The 24248-nt window shown below is 38.7% G+C and overlaps 1 protein-coding gene across 2 annotated transcripts in view; it reads left to right on the forward strand.

Annotated features, from left to right (window-relative positions):
- Positions 1-24248, forward strand: part of LOC150083733 (uncharacterized) — a 126070-nt gene that overhangs the window by 37818 nt on the left and 64004 nt on the right. Inside the window, exon 2 of one of the 2 annotated variants that reach the window (XM_090377453.1) lies at positions 19578-19652. The exons of the other annotated variant lie outside the window; for it this stretch is intronic. The gene's annotated coding sequence lies outside the window, so the exon portion shown is untranslated. The remainder of the gene's footprint in view (positions 1-19577; positions 19653-24248) is intronic. 2 annotated transcript variants of the gene reach the window in all.

Consider the following 24248-nt stretch of genomic DNA (forward strand, 5'->3'; position numbering starts at 1 on the left):
TCTTATGGTCTGCCTTGCCTTTTTTTTTTTTTTTTTTCTCTCAATTGGGTAATCAATTTTTCCTCTTATTGCTTACTATGTTTGTTGGCTCTGCAGTTTAACTTATCAGTTGATTGGAAATTCTCTCTGTAGTTTTGATACTGGTAGTACACTACATTTTACCTTCCTGTTTGAAAGTCTGCTTGTTCAAACGGATGCGACTTTCAGAATATCCGCTGCCAATTCATTAGATGCAGATCTCGAGGTAATTCGCCAGTGGGGTGAAGGAAACGTTAATATCATTTTCTGCAAGTCGGTACAGTACTACTATATTTTTCACAAAAGTCTGCCTCTGGACTTTCTTCCAGGAGCAGACAATCTTCCAGTTCTCTCCTCCTCTGGCAACGCTATACTCGTCGCATTGATGGCATTACTTGAAAATGGCGACTGTTCAAGAGATGGCAATGTGCGTACTTTGGTTTTTCGAAACAAAGTCCGTTATCACACAACGTAGTTACAGAACTCAGTATGGAAAAGATAAAGGAAAACAGACAAACTTGATCAGGAAGAAATACCAGCTGAACAGTGACAAACCACCGGACTTGATATGACTTGGCTGACTTGACTAAACTGGACAGGACCTGGTCCCACGAGTGATATCACAAATGGGAACACCAATACCACTGAAGACCAGCTGCAGCTTGCTGCTGGCTCTCAAACCATGCTCCCTTGCATAATCCTATCTTCCCTGGCAGGGGTAATGGAGGGGACGGTCTTTTCCATCCTTGCCACTCCTATCTTCGCCTGGTGGGGCATGGCCTGTCCCACTGATTATCTGGGGTTGCCTTCTCTATTGTCCCCATATGTCTGTCTTTTCCCCCCAGCCTTCTGTCTCCTCTCCACTCTACCTAATACGCTAGCGTATACCCCACATAACTTTAAAAATTTAATAACGACTAAATTTAATTGTATTCACACTAAAGTCATTTGGCATTTCTACTCAATTTTCTTCACCCCCACCGAGCGAAAAATTTATTTTTATTTTTTTTAGGTCCTAGCCACTGAAATCTCAGGAAATTAGGTTGCCAGACCTGCCAGAGTAAATATCTAAATACTAGTGTACCTGGTCTGCCTCCACGAGGCATAGTGTGGATAACGTTGGGCTCCAGCAGGGGTCTAGCGGATAAATGGCCATAAGAACAACCATACACAACACTAAACTTACAAAATCCATACTCTTTTAAATGTCTGGCCTTTACAGTGAACTGTCACACCCACAATGAAAGAAACGCGGAGATGAGGTGTCGTTAGACACGAACACACTATAGAAAAGATCCACCTTCAGATAATGCTATCCGACGTTGGTTAAATCAATTTCAAGAGACTGGTAGTGTTCTGCACCGAAAAGGAGCGGGAAGACCGAGAACTTCGCAGGAAAATGTTGATCGAATCCACGAAGCGTTTTTCCGAAGCCCACAAAAATCAACTAGACTAGCTTCTTTGCAGTCAGGTATACCACAAAGGACTGTTTGGAGGGTTGTTCATAACCGCCTTCACTTCCATGCATACAAACTGCAGATTGTGCAGGCTTTAAAGCCGAACGATAAACCCCGCCGTTTCCAATTTGCCCAAGACATTTCGTCAAACGTTGAAGCTGATGAAAATTACCTTCGGAGATGGAGATTTAGCGATGAAGCAACGTTTTACGTATCAGGGAGGGTAAATCGTCATAACTGCAGAATATGAGGATCAGAAGACCCTCACGCCATTCGAGAATTCGAAAGAGATTGTCCAAAGGTCAATGTCTGGTGCTTTGTCATGTTCGGAATTTTGGGGCCCTTTTTCTTTGCGGAAAAAACAGTGACAGTAATGGCCTATCTGGACATTCTACAGCTGTACCTGTTACCCCAGTTGGAAAATCATCAGCCAGATGTGGTGTTCGAGCAAGATGGTGCACAGCCACATTGGGCTGTTATTGTCTGAGAATTTCTTGACATGCATTTTCGGACCGATTCCGTGACCTCCGCGCTCACCCTATCTTACGCCGCTTGATTTCTTCCTGTGTGAATACGTGAAGGACATTGTGTACAAGACATCTGTGACTTCCCTCGATGAACTGAAGCTCAGAATTGTTGCTGCGATCAAAACAGTTACACCGCAAATGCTGGAGAACACTTGGAGGGAAATTGAATATTGCTTAGACATCTTACGTGCCACGAAAAGCGCGCATGTTGAAGTTGTTTAGCATTCTGCAGTATTGATTCTATAAGTAATAAAACTTTTTGAGTTACACTTTCATATTTCTTAAGCAGTTTTATTTTGTTGTTTCCGGTTAGAAAATTTTAGGCCACAGAAACCTCGACAATAATTTAGAATCACCCTGTATATCTTTACTGGAGACAACTGACATTGTCACTTTTTCACAATGTTTTTATTTCCATTATTATGAGGATCTCAAACAAAATTTCGGAATGTTATTACTAGTCGTGCGCTTCAAATATTTTACATTAATTTGTATAACTAACGTCTAATAAGTTTGCATCACCAATGCAGGATGACTGTTATTGCAGAAACCTTTTCCATTGATCCTGTTGCTCCTGCAGATTGGGTATGATCTCAATACATAACCTATGGTATTACTCTGTCATGTTAGTCGATTATGAAGGATGAAATGCGCAGTGAATGCACCCAAATTATCAGTTGAATGTCACGAAAGGGTGGGGGCTCGATTAATGGAATGTGCATTTCTTCTATCTGCGCGATTTTGTTCTCCCATTCAAGTTGGTGTGTGTCATAATCATTTGAATTAACTTGTGAAATCTTGTACAGAAACAAATTGCACACAGCTTTAGTGGAACGTGGACGCCATGACAGAGTTTATGTACATGTTTATACGTATTCCCATAGCGTAGCATCAGCAATACCAGTACTCTACGAACTTTCCGTGTTGTCCCCCTCACGTTAATGCTGTGTTTGTGGTAGGATTTTCGGAGCATCAGCGGCTAAGGCCATATTGCCTCTAAATTGCGTGTTCCTAGGTAGATTGTCTGTTTGCTGGACGAAAAACCCGAGTTTCCGGTAGGAAAAACCCTGCTCCCCTAGCTTGACACCGACTAACTCAGCCACTTTGTGAAAAGGGCCCATAAAAATTCCTCACGTCACCGGCGGGACTCGAACTCAGATCTTTTCCAATTTCCACTCGATGTGGGGACCCTCGTTAATGCATTTGTGAATAAATGAACTTTTTTTTGCAGACATTAATTTAAAAGGTCATGCTACAACTGGTAGCACAGACTCAAAGTTTGTAATTATGTTCCAAATATAACGTATGATGTATCGAATCATATTCAAAACTATTAGCTCGTTCAGTTAGGTTCTTCAAGAGAGAGAGAGAGATAGTCTCAAACCCTGCAAGTTACTTCATGATCACCCTGTATTTAATTAACTTAACTTTTTTTATATTATCTGTAGCTAGATTTTTCGTTTTTATTTGGATTCTAGACATATAGGTAATTCGAAGATTTTCATTACTCTTATCCACTAATGCCATTTATTTTCGATTTTTTTTCCCTCCAGTCTTTTGATAGTAGCCTATAGAAAACGATATCGGAGATCGTTTCTCAATGAATCTTTGATATCGCAAGTCGAAGAATAAACACCCTACAAGTGTTTACGTCATCAGCGAAGATGTCCATTCTTTTGAAAAGAAGCCTATCAAGGCAAATCATTCCTTCAAGGATCAGATGCTGAGAAAGAATAGCAAGTTCAGTTTATCAGAATTTTTTTATAATTCAGCATTTGTACCTTTGTTATTGAAAATCATCTTGCAAGGTAATCCTTTGAAATTAACGAAAGCGTATGTGCATGCTTATCTTTTTAACCTCTACTGTTTCTTGTTGATTTTATTTTTCTTATGAACTTGCCACACTTATCTCTGCTGAGGCTAGTCAGACCTTCGGTTTTTTGCACCCCTTCTTCATACATCAGCAGAGATAAGCAAAGTAGAAATCTCAGCTAAAGTTTGACAACGTAGTACTTATCTGGATCAGGAAGTGCTGAGTAGAAGACTTGGTACCAAGCCCTTTTTTGTGGGGGTTTGATAAACTGCGATTTTAAATGGGATAATGCGGGACACGTCACTGGGCACGCATGGTGATTCTTTCATGCGAAGAATTGTGAAGTACTGCCCATTCCAGGCTTTCCAACGTCCTACTTTGTCATAATTGATGAAAATTGTGTATCCCGATTTCCTTTGTTTCTTGTGTTGTTTTCTACAGAAAGGTTCGTTGATCAAAAGATGTTTTTTTCCTGTTGAGACTAGCAGAAAGCTCCGAAAGGAGTTATATTATTCACAAAGCATTCTGTTTGTGGATTGTTTTATGATATCAAAGCCAGCAGGAGGTTCGTAGCTCGTGTCGCATTTAAAATTTAAATAAAATTGAATCACATTTCGGCTGATGTGTGCTCTGGGTGTTCAGTAGCTATCCGCATAAAGAACTTATCGCACGGTTTGGCCAATAACTTTGTTTCATGTAAATTCTAATTGAATAAATTATTTCTTGTTAGAGTTGAGATGCAACTTCGACTTTTTGGGCATCCTCCAACAGTTTTTAAATAGTATTTTTTGAGTCCGTTTATTTGGACAGAGGCAACGAGAATTATGGACATCAACATGCATTTGAACCATATCTTTTTGCGTATTAGTGTCCATTGTTTTATTTTTTTTATGTTGCACCTTCAGAGTTTTACAGTTAATTCTGTATATCCGAAATTTCGCTATATGTAATGGGGAAATATCAGCTCGAATATTCCATGGTTGTAGATTTTTGGCTGTTAGAGGTAATAGAAAGTGCCTTTCATAAAATGCGAGACAAAGTCGTACGCAGAAATTTAAAAAGAGAGGTTTTAATCGTTTGGGGGGGGGGTGAAACCATAGCACCTCCCCTTGCATACGTCCCTGGTGTGAGTCAATCAAATGCTTATTGTGGACATGATTTTCGTAAAACCAAGAACAGGCAGCTCGTGGTTTTACGACTGCAGTAGTTTGATTAGCGCGACTTTCGACAAAGGTACATTACACTAAACTGCCAACATCATTTTAAAGAACGAATCCTATTGGTTGAAGTGACGTGATGAACGATAACAGCCCAACCAATCTTATCCAGCTTTCCTTACGATAGCTCAAAAATTAAGTGACAGTCTTCGTTGCTTCTGCTCATCCATGAGGCTGTGCGGCACAAATTTTCCATAGATCGTTTCCATTTCGTTTTCCCTCAATGACGAATCGTCTCCTTATTCATATCCAGCTCATCAGCCATCATTCTGATCAAACGACAATGTCTTGAACCTTTGCAACACATTTCGAGAGGTTGACAGACGCCCACTTCTTGAGTCATCGCGAACGTCCTCACGTTCGTCTTTGGACCGCTTTGTATCACTATCTGTTGGAGGAAATTTGAACTACAACATACCAGTTCCGTTTATTTTCAAACTCATCAAAGATGACCACAGCACCAATCCAGGAACCTTATTGCCACGCTGCATATAATCGACTTTTAACTGCGTTCAAAAATATCTTTCCTGAACTCCATCATAGTTTCGTAGCAGTAGATCTAATTACTCCAAATTTATGAACGTTTGATTCTTGTGATCAAAGAAGTTTAATTGTAATTTGCAAATATATTTGACGTATCTGTACCTATTTCCAGACTAATAAATATTATAAACCATCTTGAAATTACAGACCCTTCACTAAACTTGACTGTAAAGCTTTTTCACAACGTCACCCTTGCACATTCAGAGTTTTGCGTTCAACAATTTCTTGTGAAGCACCACTGTATTACTATGATTCCTTACCCGTTATACTCATGGGATTTCTTTCCTCCCCCCACCCGAATTTTTTAAGCTCCGTTGAAACGTCATTACAGCGACGAGGAAATTATTCAGAATGCCACGCAGAAACGCAGCTTTTTAAAAAAAAATCGGAAGTTGCAGAGGCGTTGCAATGGCTGTATACAGGGTCGAGAAGACCCTTCCGAATACTACCCAACAAGCTTCATTTTCCAAATATTATTTCAGTCCTCGAACTTTTTGATCATAACTTGTCTTTGTACATCATTCATTCTATCTATCTGAATTTAAGTTCTTCGGTTGTTCGAGTACTGCCCTTTCGCATATTCTGAATAAATAGCCCGGATCTAAAAACCAGTTTTGGTATGCTTCACTGATTGCTTGTTACATAATATACAAATGTTTTTTTATAAAAGTACGTGATGAGAATGGCAAGGTGGTCTTTTATAAGCCAGTAGTGCGGCTTCCGTTTTCATCTAGTCAGTGAGTAGAATGCCTATTGTTACCCTAACCCACAATAATAACAAATGGGTTATTCATCTGTAAAGCATTCACATAAATTCAAGCGGTGCAATTTTCTTTCTTTCTAATTTGAGAAAGAATATCCTGAGAAATTATAAAGCCTAACGAGTAGACAGTGAAACGTCAACAACTATCTGGCTTGATGGGAGGAATTATGTTTTTTTATCCCACGTTGGCAGAGTTAATCGCAGGAGAATTCATAAGTTTGGTTTTCATCCAGAAAATAGACAGACCAATCATAGAATATATTTAATATATACGTTCTGCATCTGATGACCTTAAGTTGTATTGGTATAAAGACAACAACAGTCGGTTGGAAAATCTAGCCCTGAAAGCTGTATTAACTTGATTTTGTTTTTGGAATTACAAGTTAAGTGTCAGAAAAGGACACCAAGGCCCTGAAAGTTGAATCTATTGAAGTAGATGGTTCAAGTACGGTCGCAGCATAACATCGCGAATCGTTATTAAATGACGAACGTAAAGTTATAGAATTAAAAGTTTAATAAAATCCTGACAAATTAAACTTTGGTCAATAGTATCAGAAACTCTTGCATCTGAATACTGTACGACGAATAGCATTTGGGCACTTAACAAGTAATTATTAAACAGAAGGTGCATGCTTCTCGGAAGCAAGTTCATTAATAGCATTCAGACTTTCTCTGTGCTGCATTTTTAATTGCATAAACTGGCCCCCAGTTGCCTTTGGCCTCAGACGGTTTGTGTATACTGTAGCAAGCATTTAACCCCGTCATGAGTGTCGTGACCGGCCCATACCTTAGATAAAAACTTAGGACGAACACGATAAACATGTTTGGTGTTGTGGTTGGGTTACGCGACTCTCCCCTTGGGTCTTTTACCTTGTGTTCTACCAGTTGGAGCGGATGTTGCTAATTGTTTGGAACTACATTCAGGTAATCCGGCCTCATTATATAATTGAAGTTCCGGTTCGCTTCTCTTTCACTTTTCACATTAACCATACAGTCCATACGGCGCTTTGATTTTTGTGGGTAATCCAGTCTTACCAGTATGTTTTTTTTTTATCTTCCTTTTCCGTTTACTGTTCTATCTCACTGCTTCTGATCATTGTACGTGTATCCTTTTCATTGAAAGGATTTGTTCAGAATTGTTCTCTCTCTCTCTCCATTTCAGTTTTAAGCCATAAGTTTCTTCCAATATCCCCATTTAATATTCTTACTGACATCACAATATTTTGTTTTAGATTAGGTCTGACACACAAAAAAAAACTTGCTGTCTTGCATCTTTGCCACTCTAATACATAAACACAGATATACATATATAGGATGTAGAAAAAAGTCCATTACCATAGAAATTTATTTACAGTTTAATACTTACATTTATTAGGAGAGAAATACACTTCTTGTATCCTTTTATACGTGTCTGTTTATCCAAGCCCGTGGTCCTTAACTTTTTTTTAGGCACTTCCTTTCCAATTTTGTTCCGATACTTCGCCTCCTTTATTCTGGTTTCGAAAACTCGAAATTGAATATATTTACAGGTCAGAAAATTCCATTTTCAGAGGATCCTGTTTAAGTTATAGTAGCTCATCGAAAAGAAACAGATAAAGTGCAAAAAAAAAAAAAATGTATTTTGGGAGGTCCTCTCACCTACCTGGGACTCATCTGTCCGCTAGGGAGGCGAGTCTAAATGTTTAAGAATCCTAAGGGTACGAACGTGAAAAAAAAAAAAAAAAAATTGACTAGTGTCTTTTGAGTTCCTTTTTCTCTTTATTAAAAAAAAAAAAAGTGTACATCCTATAAATTCTAGTAGACGAAAATTGGTGAATACCATTTTTCATTTAATGAATTAAAAAAACACGAAGAGCGATTTTGTCATTATACAAGGGTGTCTGAAAAATATTGGTACAAACGTTTAGAGGAGGTAGGTAACATCTAAAGGAATGTGAATCGCATAGAAACCCATAACCGGAAACCTCACGGGAAAGTAGAAGCAGAAATGACACAAAACAGTAATTAGTGGCAAACATTTATTTGACATAATATTAACAATGGAGTACGAGATGGATGCATTTCATGATGTTACAACAGATGCTCGAAGGTTCCACCATGAGACGCGATGCATGCGTGACACCGACGCAGCATGGATTGGCGGACACGGTCGAACACACCCGGAGTTTCTTTGACAGTAGCAGCAGCGCAGACGAGTCTCGCCACGAGATCCATTTCCGTCTCCACAGGCGATTCATGCGCGATAGATTTGATGGCCCCCCACAGAAAGAAATCAAGTGAGCGTGGGGGCCAGGCAACGGGTCCACCACGGCCAATCCATCGACGCCCAAAACGCCTGTTCAAATGGTCACGAACACACCTTCCATAATGGGCAGGCACCCCGTCATGTTGAAACCAAATGTTGCGTCTCACATTTGCTGGAACATCGTCAAGTAACCCTGGTAGAACTTGTTCAAGAAAGATCCAATATTTAGCGGAGTTCATGCGGGATGGTAACAGGAATGGGCCGACTAAGCAGTCACCGACCATACCTGCCCACGCATTTATTTCGAAGCGATGTTGTGCCGCATGGGGGCGTACACCGTGTGGGTTGTCGTGCGCTCACACATGAGCATTGTGCTGATTGAATAAGTCTTCCCGAGTGAAATAAGCCTCATCCGTGAACAAAACATCGGCTGGAAAATTCAGGTCTTGAACACTTTCTTGGAGAAACCACTACGCAGAAGCCACACGTGCAGGATGACCTTGGGGGGGGGAGCAGTAACTGAATCCTTTGGAGATGAAAGGGGTGTAAGGAATCGTGGTGCCAGACACGCTCTACACTGCAACGAGACACTCCTAAGGCAGAGGCAACGGCACGTGTGCTGGTAGTAGGATTATTCTGGACGGCATTCAACACACTTTCTTCCATGGCGGGAGTTCGCATCGAACGTGGTCTGCCCGCAACTACTCCTGTTACCTCTAAATGACCCATAATCGCACAAATTTTGATGCACACGCGCAAACAAACGGTGGTCTGGTACATGTCTGTCTGGGAAGTGTTATCCATAAATTCGTTGAGCGGCTCGTCCATTGCCCTCTGCTAATCCATACACTAAGTGCATGTCTGCCAGCTCACAGTTCATATATCGATGCATGCTCTTCGTGCGGCCACTTCTGCGCCGTCTACCGACTTACGGTGACGTTTCCGGGTTTCTATGCGACTCACATTCCTTTAGATGTTACCTACCTCCCCTAAATGTTTGTACCAATATTTTTGAGACACCCTGTATATATTAAATGAATTATATTTTATTTATTTTTTTCCCATTATTATGTGGGGTCAGCGTTTTTTTTTTTTTTTTTATTTTGGCATGCAATATTTACGGCCGGATGCCCTTCCTGACGCCAACCCTCACCCTTTATTCTGGCTGGGAATATGCTGTGATCATTCCCTGACCTGCCGCATCCTCCGTATTTGGTGGGTACGGGCTCGAACCCCGGTCTAATCAAGAAGCGTGTGCTATGCACTACTGCTCCTGCCCACCTGGATACGGAGGCGCCACAGATGAATTATATTTTATAAAATATTATATTTAAAAAACAACTCTACATCGATTAACAAAAACATGGACTAACTGGCATGAGCAACCAACACTACCAGAGGAAAGATTGGTTTTTACCTTGAGATAATAAAATAAATAGCATTAATTTTTTTTATTATTCTTTACTAGCATTGGTCGCCGACCGGGCTAGCCAGGTGGGTAAAGTGCCTGCCTGGTAACCGAAAGGTCGCGGGTTCGAATCCCGCCTCGGGCATTTAATCAGAGTAAAATGCAAAAACTTTGGGAGGTGCATTATGGCCACAGAAAAAAAAAAAAAAAAAAAAAAAAGCCGATGCGCTAACAAAAAAAGAAGAAAAAAGGAATCGCATTGGACGCCTTATAAATCTTCGGAATTAAAGTATCAATATCCGTACTTAGAGATTACCCAACCTGCGCCAGAGCTTATTAAAGATTACACTGGCAAACCAGCAGATAAACACAACCAGTGCCAAGTTGCGATATACTGGGTGATTATAAGTTTCCCTGTTCAGGAGACCCTAGTGTCAAAACGGTTAAAGTTAGCGGTGTGAAAATCGGTGGGTATGTCGTTTAGGGTATGGGGAAGCGATTTGTAGAAGAGGAAAAAAATAGTTCAAATTTCCACCACTAGGGAAAACGGCGCTGCACATATGTAAAAGTTGTCATTTACTTCTAGACACGCTGCTTTCGCAAATGACATACTGTTAGATAAAAACAGAAAGGCCAAGCCCACCGTAAATAACCATTATGGCTCTTACAAAAAAGGAACGTGCTCTTTTAGTAAAACTGTTCTACCAGAATAATAGTAACGCTAATGCATCACTACGTGAATATTGGAAACTTAAAGGTTTGCGTAAAGGACCTTTGACGTTAGTGGGGCTTCGAAAACTAATAAAGAAATTTGAAGCGACCGGAGAGTTAGGTGTAATTCCAGGCAAGGGACGACCACCTATCGGAACGAAGGTAGTGGATGAAGTGGCGGTTGCAATGGTCACAATGCGAAGCACTACCAGTCAGTAGTGAACTACAGGGGTGTGTCAAGAGACTTGAACCTTACTTGGTCTACTGTACTTAAAGTTCTTCGAATAATTTTACGTTGGTTCCCGTACAAGATTCACGTAGTTCAAGAACTAAAGTCTTGTGATCAGCAACAACGAATAGACTTTGCGCTACAATTTTTGGCTTCTATGGAACTTGACGATACATGGGCTCGAATGACCTTGTGGTCTGATGATGCACATTTCACTCTTCATGGGGCTCTAAATGCACAAAACTGCCGAATATTCTCGTCCATCTGCTGTGCATGAAAGACCACTACAAAGTCCATACGTTACTGTATGGCGTGGATTCACAGCAGAGTTTATAATCAGACCATTTTCCTTTAAAGAGTCTACACTTCGTGTGCCTCCCCCACCCCCGAAAGGTGTACGGTAACTAGCGCACGGTACTGCGCTCTTCTAAGAGATCACATTATTCCCGCTCTGCAAGAAAGGCAGTGCTTGGAGACCGTAGCCTTCATGCAAGAAGGTGCTCTGCCCCTCCCCACGTCTGTCGACAAGTGAAAGAACTGCTCCGTTCAACATTCGAAAATGATCGCATCATTTCCGCAGTTCTGGCCAGCCCTCAATCCTTGTGATTTGGGGATACCTGAAAGATAGTTTACCGTGGCGGCATACAGACGCTTGTCGATTTGAAAGCAAGCATTAAACAGCATGTAGTCAACATCCCCAATGAGATGCTATGCGAAACTGTGTCGCACGCAGTCCTCCGTTTTCAGACTATCATCTCAAATGAAGGAAAGCACATAGAACAATATCTGTAGATTTCTAAGTTCTGATATTAAAATCTAATCCTAAGTTAAGTACTCTATCTCATATGTACAGTGCCAATTTCTTCCCTGGTGGTGGAAATTTGAACTAATTTTTTTTTTCCTTCTACAAATCGCTTACCCATATACCCTAAACGACATACCCACCGATTTTCACAGCGCTATCTCTAACCAATTATTTTAACATAAATATGTTGAAATGTTAAAAAAAACAGGTATTTTAACATAAATATGCCATGGTCTGTATATGTGGATCACTTAGCTTTTATAAGAATTTTAAGCCTATTCTTGTTTTACACCAGTTTCTTAGCTGCACGTGCATTGCTTATATACAATCTTACAACCTTCTGCAATGGGCCTGGATGCAGCATTTCAATGTCAGTTCCCTGCTTGGCCATACGTAATCGTGGAGGGACTGTTGCCAGACATTTGGCAATAGACTTATTTTAAAGAGATTTGTTTCATTAGGCATTCTGTCAAATGCCACTGTACGTTAAATCATTGAAAGACCAAATCGCGAATTGGAATTCCTAGTCAAATTTCTCTCAGTTGCTCGACCACAGGTGTTAGGCCAGTTATTTTGTGCCCATTACATAAGCGCTACGTGTACTGGTTTGGCCTCCCGAAAAGGGGGTCAAAGATGTTCAGATATTCACTGTTTGCAGAGAGATGGTTTAAGAGCTGTCTGCCATTTTGGTCCTATCGTATCATCATTGTTTTCTCGTAGAATGAAACACACTCAGGTCTGTGACCTTACATTGCTGGCTCTTGTACAGCAATACCGTTGTGTGGTTAATGGCACGACCTGTTTGTTACGTGAAGAAATCGAGTTCATAATCCCACTCTCTCATTCCACACACTTTACACGAATCTGTTATACGGGACTTGATGATTTAAAAGCTTGCTGTCGATTCACGGCCTGTGTTCATTCACGTTACAGCCGTCCCCATTTGCAAAAGTACATTTTGAGGAAGCAGTAGATCAGAACTGGATTTACTATACCTTTTTAAAGAATGATGGGTACGAATATAGAAGCATAAATGCAAAGTGTTATTAAAAGATGTCATATTTCATCCCTTGACTTCTCTATCTGTTCTCTTTACAAAAGAATTTAGAAAGCTATTTGCAGTCTACGTATAGAAAGCATTTTCACATAGGTAATTTGATTGGTTTTAATCATGTTATTTACAGCTTCCTTATACATTAGCCTAATTTTATTACTAATACATAATTGCTCACAATCGCAGTATGGCTGTTTCACCCCTTCAAGGAAATTGTGGACAGATGTTCTTTCTTCCTGTGCCTTCGTCACTCCATCAAAGGGATACTATATTAGAGTAAATCAATCTTTATTGTCAGAAGCGATGAATATTTATTGCTTTAGATAACATCCAGGTAGACGTTTTCTGGAAACCTTTATACACAAAATATAGAATAATCCTCCTTAATGTAGGCTACTAAAAATCTCCAACAATATTGATTGGATGACGGGTTTGATGGTCTGAAGCAGGTGTGAATCTTGTATGAGATGTATTACATTTCTGGGTGTTAATTTTATTATCATCAGTGTTTATTGACTTTACAAATCCCAATTCCTTTTTTGATTTCGTTGCTAAGACAAAATTTCAATCGTGACGTGTCTTATTGTTTTCTCTACTTAGTTCGTTTATTCGTTCAACGTTCGATCGAAATATGAAAAATTCAAAAGGGGCAAGATCAAAACCATAGGGAGGATTGGGAATTGTTTGATGCTTAATTTACATAGTGTTTACTTAAAAGTTGGCCATGTGCGCTCGTGCTTTGGCCTGATGCAGTAGCCATCCACTTTGAAAATGTCTGCATCGACTTTTCTGGCCCACTTTCGATTTCTTTAGCACTTGATTAATATTGTCCAGATAAACGTGGACAAAATTAATTAAATATGACGTTTATCCACAGTATAAGAGTAAATAATGATTTCTATATCGAAAAAGAAGATCATAGGCTTGATAGAAAACATATAGACCATGCCTTCTCTAGAGTTTCCTATGCTTCTACTGCGAACTTTTTGATTCAGAACCGTAGTACTGTATTGGATCTAGGAAATCTCTAGTAATTATTTTACCTAAAAATCAGTTTTCTCACCCTGTTAGATTTTTTTTTTTTGAGGCAGACACGGTTTCCATCTCAAATCTGCCTTTGTTAAAGAGTAGGAAGTCGAGGAACCCAACGTGAACAAAAATGGCATTCCTTCAATCCAATAATTAGCATCAAAGACACCGGCAATTTTTCTTACTGTATGTAATCTGTTTTCAGGGACTGTAGCAGATGCTCTACCAGTTGTAGTCAGTTGTTTATGTAGATGGCCATCTACGACATGACACTAATCTGTGCCGATTCTTCCAGCTTTGAACCGCTTACGTCATCTAAATATAGTGGATTTGGGTTCAGCAGTTTCCCTAATGGATTTTTGCAAAAATTGCGTTTCTGGTGGTGTTTGGTTAGGAGAGCAGAATTTCATATTGACTTGCTCTTCGTTCATTATTTTCCTTGAGTGTGTGTTGTCCTTATTCGATTATAGGGATATTTCAACGCCGTAGTGGCAGTGTTTTGTAGACAGCACCACCGTTGGTTTCCCACATCTGTGCTCACATTTCAACGAGGTAGTTGAAATAAAAAGTTCGTACGTGCAATCTACGTTATGTTTCAATCATGAAGAGACTCCCTACTCGCAGTGAAGACCGAGCGCCTAGTACAGTACTCGTCTTGAACTTATGTTCAACTTAGGGAAAAATCTCTATTAGAGATTAGCCTGATTTCCAGTCTCTCTTTTTATATAAAAACATCAGAAATATTGCATCAAAAAATATACCCGTGTTGCTGTAGTATTCTATATCCCTGCCTAGAATACTGTTCCTTCATCTAGGGAGGTGCTCCCAAAATCTTTCTCAAGCTTCTAGACTGCATTCAGAGTACAATCATATTAATTAATAACCCATCTCTTAGTCTTCCCATTGTGTCGCATAAACGTTCAGTTTCTGCTGCATACCTACCTTTTCTATAGATACATTCTGAAGAACAGTGCCCATGGAAGTAATTCCCCCCCCTCCCCTCACACACACCGTACTCTTCCGTAAAAGTCCATAACCAGTCAATATCCATTCACTGACTAACCCCAAACTCACAGAACCATCTACAATATAAAATTACAATTTACAGAATTGAAGCCTAATGTCAACATGTCTTTTCTCTTCTTAGTCTTAAACCCACGCACATTAATATAGGTTCTAATACTTTTTTTGTGTTTAAAGCTTTCATTAGAAAAATGAAAAAAATAATAATAATAAATATTGTTACCCACGGTCCACTGCTTAAGTTGCTAATATCTTTTTAAATTGTATAGCATCATCTGAAGAGGTGAATCCGCTATTCATTTCAAAAATCTGAACCACTACGACAGTTATTTCGAAGCATATTTGCTTCTCATCAGCTGGCAGGTGGTCTCCATTAGGTAACTTATGCCGAACTGTAAGTAATCTATTGAATCGATGTGTACAGCTAAGATTCGCATTTTAAAATGATGTTATGCAATTTGAAAATATGGTAGAAACTTAGGCGAATCATGTATAACGGTTATTTGTCTAAATTGGACATAAGCCCGAACTTCACTGAGAACAGGAAGGCTCTTTATGATGGAAATCGAACGCAGGTAACTCGTAAGTTTTAATTTTATCCTTATTCTAGTTTGAGCTTTTCAGAAATTATTACAGACCTGTAGAGACAGTGAATTATGTTAGAGGTGATTATGTGATAGATTTACGTGTGTATAGTTATAATTTAAGTGTGTTACCGTTTTCATTTCATTAATAATCATGCGTAGTAAAATTAGTATTTTTTTATCACCTTCACATATTTCACTTCAAGGGAAATTTGGTATATCATCATTTCGGCTGTTTATTAATCCTGTTATAATGTGGACATTTCCAACTCCGAATAATTTTAGAACTGGTAAATTTCGGTGTTCAGAATAAATTACACCCATATAGAGAGGGAACTTTCTCTTTACCTGAATAAATAATAATTATTATTGTATGTAGTGCAAAATCATCAGTTCTCTCACTGGCCAAAAAAAATTAGAATCCTTGATACCTAGATTCCTTAAATGTAATTACTGCCTTGCAAAAGTTGTATCTGAATGCTTTGTGGAACATTCTCAAAATTTTCAGTATCCATCCCGGTTGTCTAATTTCTCCAGATATGAATCCAGTTGTAAATATCTTTGATACGTTGGTAAGGGTAATTCGGCTTCGCAGATCTCTGTCAACCGCAGTACAGCGGCTGATAAATACCTTGATGTAAGAAAGGTCATGTCTAGAACTGGACTCCATCAGACACCTAATGGAATCGATGCCACGACATGTATGGACTAATTCGGGAAAAAGGTGGCCCTTCTAGATATTGAATAAAGGTTTCTAATTTTGTTGCCAGCGAGTGCACATAGCGGAAGTGCAAATAGAATTTTCACTCAAACATGTATTCATAAATGCTTAACGATGTATGCAAGATAATTTCGTTTTTACTGATGGGATGAAATATTGCAGAGCTCGTCTGTATGAGATTTTCATCGGAAACAAATCTCTTTATCTGATTAATATAGTATTAGGGTGATGGATAGGGCTTACAATACCGGGATCCCGGTCATTTTTTTCTGGTATTGATACAAAAAGTACCGGTTTTTCGGTATTAATTAAAAAAAAATAGTTTATAATTTAATCACATAAAGGTTATAAAATCACCTTTATGTGATTATGACGTCGTTATCTCTACTAGCAAATGTTCGATAAATCATCGATAGGACACCATGTAACATTGCAACCTGTCCACAATTCTCGGACAACTTCATGTCTGACCGACCGTATCGTAACTCCCAAGTCCCTTTCCTCCACTACTGACTTTAGTTCAACTCCACCAAGTGTATAAGATATTTTGGGATTGCTGAATTAAAGAACAGCTGGCACTTTTCTGACCGGAAATCTATCTAGGTCACGCTGAAGAAGTTCTGCTTGGCGGCGATCATTAACTACTCTACTACTGATCTTTACATCATCTGGAAGTTTAGACCTCACGCCCTCCATCCCTTCATAGATGTCATTTAAGATAATCAAAAACAACAGTGGTCCCAATACTTACATTAACCCAATCTGAGGAATAACCATTTATCACAACCCTCTGCCTGGTGCCCTCAAGCCATCGTGCTATCCATCTAAGGATTTTCCCTGTGATTTCAGCCTGCTCCAACTTATAAACAAACCACTCATGTGGGACTAAGTCAAATGCTTTGCTGAAATCCAAATAATGTCGAAATTATTCTCTAAATCCAGCTCACGAGTGATCTGTCAAAATGGTTAACCATATTTGTTAAACATGATTTTCCCTTTACAAGACCATGCTGTGTATCCTATAGAATTCCATTTCCATCTAAATGATCCTGAATTCCACCCTTGATCATTGCCTCCATGATTTTCCCTACTACTGAAGTTAGACTGGCCGGTCGGTAATTCCAATTTACCGACCGGCCAGTCTAACTTCCAATTTAGAATGTTCCAATCTAGAATGTTGCAATTTACACCAATCCAACGGAATTTCTCCTGTCCAGTGATGCTCTCATAACTAGCCTTAATGGTTCAATGCACTCACTTGCCGCCTCCTTTAAGATTATGGGGTATATGCCATCAGCCACAGGAGCCTTACTCGCCTGTAGGCGCGAAAGTTCTCATTAAATAATCATTTGAAATTTCAACATAATTAATTACATTTTTTAACTTCACTTCCATAATCTCATTGACACAAAGGGGTTTTTTTATGTAAATATGCAAAGTAACTGTTGAGTTCATCTGCAACTTCGGCTATGTTATCTAATACTATCCCACGTCCATTACATAAGGGTCCAATCTAATTTGTCGTTCTGTTCTTTGCATTTATATATGTGAAGAATTCCTTAACTGCACCCTTTACTCTCTTCTTTGTTCCTTTTCCCCACCCTTTGTTCTCTTCTTTGTTCCTTTTCCCCACCCTTTGCTCTCTTCTTTGTTCCTTTTCCCCACCCTTTGCTCTGTCCCAGACTCAGTAAAAATACTATAGTGAAAATTATACTTCGCTTAATAAAACGTCTTTCTCCTTCAGAAAGTGATGAACATAATTCAACCATGGAAGACCACCATGGAACAGAACATCAGTGTTCCGCAAATTCTTTCCAAATTAAGAAGTTGCCTGACTCCAATGAGATTTTAAAAGATGAACTTGAGTCGGAAATTAATGAAATACTTTTTAACTATTTTTGCTAAAAACGTCCAATGCCTATAAAATATGGACTGAGATCGTCTACGATTATCTCAGTACAATAGTACCAGAATAGAATCGGAAAGGGCGTTTCCTGCCGCTAATCAAATACTGTATGTACCAAAATTAGATCCATTTTAAACGATCATACTATTGATTGCTTATGTTTCTTAGGAGCTCACTTTATTCGGACAGGTAGTGTGGATGCTTAAACATAACTAAATTTTGCAGTAACAATGTTTTTTTTTTTTTTTTTTTTTTAGAATAACTGTATTTTAATGATTTTTTTTTTCAGAATATTTATTATTGCAATAAAAGTTTATTTAAAACATGAATTCAAGTAATTACAGTACTTGTTTTTTCCTTACTTTAGTGCACCAAATTGTCATCAAAATTTATTGAGAAAACTTGTTTTTGGAATATCGGTATCCCGGTTGCATAAATTAAAAATACCGAAATGCCGGTATTAAGATTTTGACCGGTATTGTAAGCCCTAGTGATAGACCTCTACAAGCTTGATAAATGTGCCATGTGTTGGTGACACATCGACTTTAGCTTCACAAGGCTTCTCTCCATCGCTTCGATGAACTTTTCACCCTGAAGGGAACGGAATACAATAAAGCGAATGTAGGCGTAGCTTACCTCTTGGCCTGAGTTACCTATACGGTAATCTGAGACTACTCAAGCCAGCAGGCATTAACCGCGGCATGAATTTCTTTTGCCTCTTGAAGCCACTGATAAATTTCTTGAAATTGGCTTTTCTATTTTTAGACTTATTAAAACAGAGGAATACTGTTTGTGCATATCGCATTCTGCACTGCAAGTAGTGTTTAGTGTAGGAAAATCAGTCATATCACGGGGAAGAAAAAAGTGAAGTAGCTGCTCTCGCGCTTGTGTTCGTAGGGGAGTTTCCATTCAGTGCTCATGTTTCATAACGAAGGCATTGACCTCTAGAACTTCCTTACAGTCAGAATCAGTTAAGATTTCACTTGGGATACGCCGCGCATACTCCAGCAAAGACAATTATTAGAGAAGTCACGGGGATGTTAACCCTTTTATTATACCCTTGAAAAAGAACGCCCTTTTACTATACCAGATATGTCTTGAGCGAAGTTATCATTTCATGTCAGTCTAATTAAGAAAACCTGGTTTCATTTGTGTGTTTTGCGATATCAAGTAGCATTTAGGCCACCGAAGTGACAAGTAAGGCTTTTTGCATAATTTTATTGTTGTTTATTCTCTTAACCACCGCTTTGCATTGCTGACTTGTAATGTATACTTAACGTGCAGATAAGTGCTATGTTGATATATTGCATGGCTTGCCGCTCTATTTGGCATGAACTGAAAAGAGACATTAGTGTGGAAGCTGCGAACTCCACATTCAATGATCTTACCAGAATGGAGAAAACTGGTGGTAGTTTCCCAAGGCAGAGGAATAAGAGAATAATGTTAAGGCTCTTTTATCGCAATTTTTTTTCTTTTTTAATTTTTTAAATAGTTTTTAATGTTATTGATATTAACAAATTGCAGCTCCAGCATATGAAACTTAAACCGTAGGAGATCACTGGCCTGCACTGGTTCGTATCTGGGCTTCCACGAAAATGTGTAAGTTTATTACCCATAATCTCGTAAATTTTACTGCAAAACTTCTGTGTGATTTACCTTAGCAACATCTCAAGGCGTAGGACCAATGAAATGCTGCTTTTTTTCTTTTTTATATATATATATACACACAGCTGTTTTACTGCATCCAGGTATACAGGTAATAAAACCATAACTGTGACTACATTTTGCCGATAAATCTTTCATTACGAAGTGGTATAACATTTACCTCGAAAAGTGGTCGTTGCATAAAGCGGGATAAGATAAGGGTTGATTTATTATTTCAGAACGCAAAGTATTCTAAAAGAGGACATTCCCAGCTCCATAAATATTTATTTATCCACACGTAATTGTTGCATAGCGAACCACAAAAAATATTTAAAGCCAAGTTCCTTTTAAATTTTAATAATCAGGATTTCATTTTTAGAAAGACCAAGGGAAATTGGCATCTTTCCCTGGAACTAGTGTTTGAGTTATTTTTTGTCGATTTGCAGTACAATATTTTCTGTCTGAGAGACATCGACACTGGAAGCGATCAAAATAGCTCAGCATTCTCTCAAAGCCCGTAATCAAGGAAACAAAAATTATTGGAGAGTGAAGAAAAATCTACAGCATCGTAATTGAAATTTCATATAGACCAGCAAAACCTATTATGAAATATCTTAAGTTTTTCATTTGCGCAAGAAATAATACTGTATTAGCAATGTGTGATTGAGCGTATCGGATTTATCCCCCCTTTTTGTGCTCGTTTTCATGTGGCATCATATGATTTGAAAGATAACTTAAAGTGATTTAAAATTAGGTTGAGTACTTTGTTATTCGCTGCAGTTTACGTTCCTTCATAAAGATATCCAGAGTAGAACAGAAATATTACCAGATAAGGTACATATTTAATAAAAAAAAAAAAAAAAATTGAGGACATTATTGTCATTCCACAAGTAGTGGGTTTCAGTTGCGTGTTACTATGGCAACGATCAACTCCACTTAACCTAAATCATTCGATTATCATTATGAACGAGTGGACTCAGTAGCCATTTGCATTCAACTCGCATGATGATTATAAAGAAGCATGCATTTGGTTATTAATTTTTATGTGAATGAACTAATTAGGATTCTTCCTATTTTGTTTTCATTTCTATTCTTGCCTTTTAATTCCGCTCCAGAATAACTGGACTGGTGGCACTGTACCTGTGAGAGTTGATGAAAGGCTTTTAGCATCTGTTGGGCATGCTTCACCGTAAGTTCACACGAATGAAAAGTCTATCTTAATCAGCTTTTACTTGTTTTATATAATACTCCGACATATATAAAAAAAAAATAGTTGAGTTAATTTTATAGGTTTGGATTGTGCCAGTGCTTCCATAATAATTGTGCATTTTTATGGAAGCACTGGCGCAATGAACGTGAAATATTTTTTCCCTTATTTTATTTAATATTCATCTTTGTGTAAAAGTGATGTCACTTCCGCGATCGATTTCTTTCTGTTTAACCTGGAACCGAGTGGTAACATCAATGTTCATTGTTTTAGCATTATGTTATCGGTCTGCCCTGCAGTTGCGGACCTGGCGGTATGATAGTTTCGCTAGTATCATTCCATATTTTCCGGACCCGTAAGGCTCCCCTATTCCAGCAAAACGTTGCCTAAAATTCCCCTGCATTTTATGGTGTATGAACATATTAGGGTCACAAAGTGATTTTTTCAACTCACTAAAACCTTGCTTTCTAGAAACCTCAAATTTCCAGAAAGAAGCAAGAAATAAGGAGTCAGCAATAGCATTGAAGACGACGAAACTGTACTGAGGGTTTGAGATATGATTAAATACGCGCCACACTGATATTTTGTATAGTGAGCACTTGTGAATTTGTGTTTCAGATATATGCAATCAAATATTTTATTTGTTCCTTCCAAAAATTCGCCTTCTAAAGCCAGGATTTCTGACTCTTATAGTCCAGAAAATACTGTAGATCAACTGGAAATGTTTACAGAATTCGGAGGAGTCGGTGGGAGTGGAGTGTACTTGCCGTACACTCCACTCCTACATTTTTATGTGAATGAACTAATTAGGATTCTTCCTATTTTTTAATTTTGTTTTCATTTCTATTCTTGCCTTTTAATTCCGCCTGATTACCTGGTTTTCAATCCTTGTATAAAACTATTTCAAATAGAGAAAAACTGGTTTAAAACAAGCAACACCTATTTTGAATATTTATTTGGGGAAGGGTGCATTTTCAAAAAAAAAAAAAAAAATCATCACTGTCAGGAATAAACGAAAGTATAACAACATTTTGCTACTTGTTTCAAAGGAGACGTGGCAGTACAGTGGGAGATTTATACGTTTGTGCATTTCGTCCTGTGGGGATATATCCACCGACACACACACTTCCTTTTTGGAATAAATATACAACTGAAGTGTAGCGAAGTATTTTTAGGTTTTTGTGATTATTATGCAAAACCACGTCTTTTCCGTAGAAGTCTCACGAGTTTAGGCTAGTTTTTTTTTTTTATCAATCAACTGCCGAAGTATGAAGTGACGTGTACAGCCATGACCGCCGTGTCGGCGGTTTCTGTAGAACAACCCCCCCCCCCCCCCCCGCTTGATCTTCGAATGGGATGTGCAGCATTCATAGATACTTTAATAGCTCTATCATTTTTTTCTTTTTTTTCTTTCTCTGGCAACTTCCCGTTGGCAGAATGGAATCAAAATTATTCATATCTATCTTGCAGTCCTGATTAACGAACATTATTAAATCAGACGGATATCCGGGATGTCCGTTTTGCACTTTAATTCATGCCACACACGACATCTTCCTGTATATAAAAAAAAGGAACGTTCTCTACAAGACGCATCTTGATCAACCTGTGAATTTCTGTGGGATTGTAGCTGGTTTACTCCTGTGGACATACATAGTCGTCACGAAGTATAAGCATATTTTTATTTATTTTTATGTACGAAACGATGCACACCAGAGAATTGGTGAAATACTGCCTGCAACTGGAGGGAATACGCGACGTCATCCTGAAGATGCGAATATGACCTATGGCAGAAGTGATAATTTTCCTTTCTTTGTGTGTACCTGTGATGTTGCAAAGGAGATTGCTGACTCAGCAGTCTTCTCAGTCAGTCAGGTGTTGAGGTCAGTTTTAAAGTTTATTATTTGGAATTTTTAAAGTGGGGCACCACCTCTCTTCCCAGTGCAAGTGTTGAAGAAAATTAGGTTTTGTAGGTACGTTATGTATGTAAGTTGAGTTCCCATTGATGCTCGAGACCCTTCACCACGAACCCAAACGTTTCTCATTTGGACGAAAAAACAATCAGTTTTATCAGTACACACCAGATTTTCATGAATGGTATTTAAGAGATAATTCAAACTCGATCACTCTTTAGATGTCCTCCGCGAATATAGTGTCCTTCAACTCTTAAATGTAACTACAGTGACGAATGTTTAGGAACCAGTGCTTTAGAAAAAAACTAAGAAATAAATAACAATGATCGCATTGAGTTTGGAGTTGAGCCATGAAGTTCAACTCTAATGAAATGAGCCAATGCCTATTCATGGATGTTGGCGATATTCTAAGTGCCAGTTCGGAAGAATAACAGCTCAAGTTTATGCAGGCTTATTTCGAGGACTTTTTTGTTTCATTGAATTTAAGCTACCGGTGGGTGATCCGGCTTAAACTCCGACTAAGCTAATTGCAGAACATCTGATTTTACAATGGCAAATAGTTTACTAAGTGGTCTGCAGTGCCTATCTCATAGTTCTTAGCAGCGGAGATGGGGGAAACCACTGGTGCCGTCAGACAACTAACACAGTTCTTAGCACTGAAAGCTTTTTATCGGAAAAGTTCGATCGAAATCCTCAAGGAAAGCCAGACCCATGCAACTTAGTTGTTTACACCATAGGTCGAAACTCTCCATTAATGGATTGGTTAATTAGCAAAAAGAGGCAGATGATTTACAACCGATCTGGTATAAATTAATATATTTCCGTGTACAAAGACATTAGTCTGAGAAATGGCACCTCCTTTCATATACACTATTGTAAAAGATCTATTTCCTCACTGTGGTTTATTAATTACAAAGTTAAAAAGTAGCCAGTAAAATCCTTGATTAATCTTTACATCTGTTGATGATTAGAGGAAGTTTTTTTTTTTTTATCCCCTTCTGCTTATATGGAAGAACGCTTCGCTGCTGTTGTTAGGCCCTGTGCGGTAACAGGGGGGGATTAGCTGGATCGTATCCTTTCATCCGTAAGCATATAACGGTGCCGATCTGCATGAAAGGTGTTTAGATGAAATTTGGTCTTCTCAGAGGTCCTTAACCATTTTCCTCGCACACATTTTTCCTGACAGGCCCTTACAGGTATCTGCAGTCACAGGCTCCCGCCGGATGAAAAATAAAACATCTAGCGTGATTGCCTCCGTGATTTTTCGGCTGGGAAAATGGTTGCGAAGCCAGTGTACTTTGCTGTAGTGGGAATGAAAAGCGCCACATTGTTCTGCAGTGAGGAAAATAAGTCAATTTATTTTAAGAAATTTTTGTAACTATTTGACATTTCAATTCCAATAATTTTGGGACTATACTTCACCGTTAATGTGGC

This window comes from Mastigoproctus giganteus, chromosome 7 (genome assembly GCF_048544385.1).
Source record: "Mastigoproctus giganteus isolate SK-2022 chromosome 7, ASM4854438v1, whole genome shotgun sequence".
NCBI classification, from domain to species: domain Eukaryota; kingdom Metazoa; phylum Arthropoda; class Arachnida; order Uropygi; family Thelyphonidae; genus Mastigoproctus; species Mastigoproctus giganteus.